Here is a 4659-nt window from a genome sequence, read left to right as displayed (position 1 = left end):
GCAATGAAAAACACAGTGACCTTGGCTTTAAGGAGAATACAGGAACTCTATATTCATACATGAATTTAAAATAATTTGAAAATTCTGGACTTTAGTGTTCACAATGACGTGAACTAAAAATCCTGTAAGTGTAACATTTTGCAATATTCTTTCAAATACATCAATAAAGTTTTTATTTCTCAGCAAGTGAAAACCAATTTGTCTGTGAGTCATTCTTTAGCTACGACTGAATGATTATTGAAGATGTTCTGCCAGTTACCCAGAATTCAGTCTCCCTGAATTTCATTTTTTGTATTTCCCAAATCCTTTATCAAGCCGTTCCTGAGGTAAACTTGACAACCTTCCCTTTCCTTGGCTTTAGTTTTATGAAAAACTGTAAGTCTCCAAACATCACTTCATGGTTTCCAAGCTAATGGGCATTGTGAATGGTGTCCTACCCTCAGGTATTGCCCTCCCTTTCAGAACATGATAATCTCTTGTATCTGTGGGATTTGTTTTAGTGTTTTGGCTGATGCATTCTCCTCTATTACAATATTGAGCATGTTCGAACAAGCAACAATACAGGCCCTTCATTCCTCCAAGCCTGCGCAGGCACATTTTGCCCTTCCACCCTAAAACAATCTTCACTTACAGGATCTGTATCCCTCAATTACCTTCCTATTCATTTGTCCAGGTGCTTATTAAATGGTGCTATTGCATCTACTTCCATCACCTTCTCTGGCAGTGCATTCCAGGCACTCACCAACCTTTGTGTGACAGACTTACCTCGCACATTTCTGTTAAACTTCCCCCATTGCACCCTGAACCTATGTTGCCTAGTAATTGACCCCTCCACTCTTATATGAAGTATGGGAAAAGCTTCATACTTTCACTCTATCCATGCCAATCACAATCTTATCAACTTCTATCCAGTTGCCCTCAAGCTCCTGCATTCCAGTGAAAACAACACAATCTATCTAACCTTTCTTTATAGCTAAATTCCCCGATATCAGGCAAGTTCCTGGCAAAACTTTTCTGCACCCTCTCCAAAGCATCCACATCCATTTGGTAGTGTGGTGACAAGAACTGTACACAATATTCCAACTATGGCCTAACTAAAGTTCTATAAAGCCACAGTATAACAAAAGCAAACCTTCAATTGTGGCCTTTAATCCTGACGATATGTAAGGCACTGTATAAATACACAACTGTTCTTTCATAGAATCATATTGTACAGAAGACTCTTCAGCCTACTGAGTCTACACTGATCAAAACTACTCAGGATCTACATTAGTTACACTTTCAGTACTTGAATGATTTTTTGTCACTTGTACTTTACAGTGAATAACACAGTAAAATGTTGTGAAAAGATTCAACTGTTGCCACAGTCCGATAGCCTTTTGAATTGCTTGAGAACAGAAAGAATAAAGAAATATAGCTGTAAGAGAGTCTATCTTCGTACCCCCGACCTCTGCCATGGGCCCTGTGCCCTGAGCCGGCTCATCAACACGTGAGCTGCCACCTGTCCTCCAACAGTTTACCACCACCCATCAATGCCAGAATTCCAATGGGCTGCCACAATCAGGAATATCCATCTCCAGTTCTACCACAGCCAGGAGTATCCATCTCTGGGCCTACCACAGCCAGGAATATCCATCTCTGGGTCTACCACAACTAGGAGTATCCATCTCTGGGCCTACCACAGCCAGGAGTATCCATCTCTGGGTCTACCACAACTAGGAGTATCCATCTCTGGGTCTACCACAACTAGGAGTATCCATCTCTGGGCCTACCACAGCCAGGAGTATCCATCTCTGGGCTTACCACAGCCAGGAATATCCATCTCCAGTTCTACCACAGCCAGGAGTATCCATCTCTGGGCCTAGCACAGCCAGGAGTATCCATCTCTGGGTCTACCACAACCTGGAGTATCCAGCTCTGGGCCTACCTCAACCTGGAGTATCCATCTCCAGGTCTACCGCAACCAGGAGTCCCCAGCTCTGGGACTACAATAACCAGGAGTCATAGAACATAGAACGTTATAGTGCAGTACAGGCCCTCTAATCCTCAATGTTGCACTGACCTGTTAAATAATCTGATGCCCATCTAACCTACATTGTTCCATTAATGTGTGGGCGGCACGGTGGCACAGTGGTTAGCACTGCTGTCTCACAGTGCCTGAGACCCGGGTTCAATTCCTGACTCAGGCGACTGACTGTGTAGAGTTTGCACGTTCTCCCCATGTCTGCGTGGGTTTCCTCCGGGTACTCAGGTTTCCTCCCACAGTCCAAAGATGTGCGGGTCAGGTGAATTGGCCATGCTAAATTGTCTGTAGTGTTAGGTAAGGGGCAAATATAGGTGTATGGGTGGGTTGCGCTTCGGCGGGTCGGTGTGGACTTGTTGGGCCGAAGGGCCTGCTTCCACACTGTAAGTAATCTAATCTAATCTAATATCCATATGTATGTCCAATGTCCATTTAAATACCCTTAATGTCAGCGAGTCTTTTGTTGCAGGCAGGCCGTTCTACGCCCCTACTACTCTGAGTGAAGAAACTACCCCTGATATCTGTTCTAAATCTATCACCACTCAATTTAAAGCTACATCCCCTCATGTTAGCCTTCAACATCTGAGGAAAAAGGCTCTCACTATCCACCCTGTCTGACCCTCAGATTATCTTATACGTCTCGATGAAGCCACCTCTCAATCTTCTTCTCTCCAGTTCCCTCAGCCGTTCCTCATAAGACCTTCCTTCCATACCAGACAATATTCTAGTAAGTCTCCTCTGAACCCTTTCCAAAGCTTCCACATCCTTCCTGTAATGCAGTGACCAGAGCAGTATGCAATAATCCAGGTGCAGCCTTACCAATGTCATGTACAACTGAAGCATGACTTCGTGGCTCTGAAACTCAATCCCCCTAACAATAAACGCCAGCACAACTATGTCCTCTTAACAACACTCTCAACCTGGGTGGCAACTTTCAGGGATTTATGCAACTGGACTCCGAGATCTCTCTGTTCATCTACACTGCCAAGAATTTTACCATTAGCCAGTAATCTGCATTCCTGTTACTTCTTCTGAAGTGAACAACCTCACATGCTCCTGTATTAAATTCCATTTGCCACCTCTCAGCCCAGCTCTGCATCCTATCTGTGTCTCTCTGTATCCCATAACATCCTTCAGCACTATCCACAACTCTGCCTACCTTAGTGTCATCTGCAAATTTACTACCCATCCCTCTACGCCCACATCCAGATCATTTATAAAAATGACAAACAGAAGTAGCCCCAAAAACAGATCCTTGCGGCACACCAATGGTAACTGAGTTCCAGGGTGAACATTTCCCATCAACCACTACTCTTTGTCATCTTTCAGCTAGCAAATTTCTAATCAAAACCACTAAGTCATTGTTGTAGTTCTGTTCACCAAGCTGAGAATTTGTATTGCAGACATTTCGTCCCCTGTCTAGGTGACATCCTCAGTGCTTGGGAGCCTCCTGTGAAGCGCTTCTGTGATCTTTCCTCCGGCATTTATAGTGGTTTGTACCTGCCGCTTCCGGTTGTCAGTTCCAGCTGTCCGCTGCAGTGGCCGGTATATTGGGTCCAGGTCGATGTGTTTGTTGATAGAATCTGTGGATGAGTGCCATGCCTGTAGGAATTCCCTGGCTGTTCTCTGTTTGGCTTGTCCTACAATAGTCGTGTTGTCCCAGTCGAACTCACGTTACTTGTCATCTGCATATGTGGCTACTAAGGATAGCTGGTCATGTCATTTCGTGGCTAGTTGTTGTTCATGGATGCGGATCGTTAGCTGTCTTCCTGTTTGTCTTATGTAGTGTTTTGTGCAGTCCTTGCATGGGATTTTGTAAACCGCGTTGGTTTTGCTCATGCTGGGTATCAGGTTCTTCGTTCTGGTGAGTTGTTGTCTGAGAGTGGCTGTTGGTTTGTGTGCTGTTATGAGTCCTAGTGGTCGCAGTAGTCTGGCTGTCAGTTCAGAAATGCTCTTGATGTATGATAGTGTGGCTAGCCCTTTGGGTTGTGGCATGTCCTCGTTCCGTTGTCTTTCCCTTAGGCATCTGTTGATGAAATTGCGCGGGTATCCGTTTTTGGCGAATACATTGATTCACCACTATAAATGCCGGAGGAAAGATCACAGAAGCACTTCACAGGAGGCTCCCAAGCACTGAGGATGTTACCTAGACAGGGGACGAAATGTCTGCAACACAAATTCCCAGCTCGGTGAACATAACGACAACAACGAGCACCCGAGCTACAAATCTTCTCACAAATTTCGAACACCACTAAATCATTTTCAATCCCCAAAACTCAGTATTGTGTGCAATAACCTACCATGTAAAACCTTATCAAATGCCTCAGTGAAGTCTATATACACCGCATCAACTGCTTTACCTTAATCCACCTGTTTTGTCACCTTCTTGAAGAACTCAACCCACCCTTCACAAAACCGTGTTGACTATCCCTAATTGAATTATTCTTTCCAGATGGTTATAAATCCTAACTCTAAAAACCTTTTCCAACATCTTAGCCACAACCAAAGTAAGACTCATTGGTCTATAATTACCACAGTTATCCTGACTCCTTTCCTTAAACAAGGGAACAGCATTTACGATCCTCCAGTCTTCTTGCACTATTCCTGTTGATAATGATGACATAAAGATCAAAGCC

The sequence above is a fragment of the Hemiscyllium ocellatum genome, chromosome 9 (assembly GCF_020745735.1).
Source record: "Hemiscyllium ocellatum isolate sHemOce1 chromosome 9, sHemOce1.pat.X.cur, whole genome shotgun sequence".
Classification (NCBI taxonomy): Eukaryota; Metazoa; Chordata; class Chondrichthyes; order Orectolobiformes; family Hemiscylliidae; genus Hemiscyllium; species Hemiscyllium ocellatum.
Note: the sequence above shows the minus strand (reverse complement) of the source record.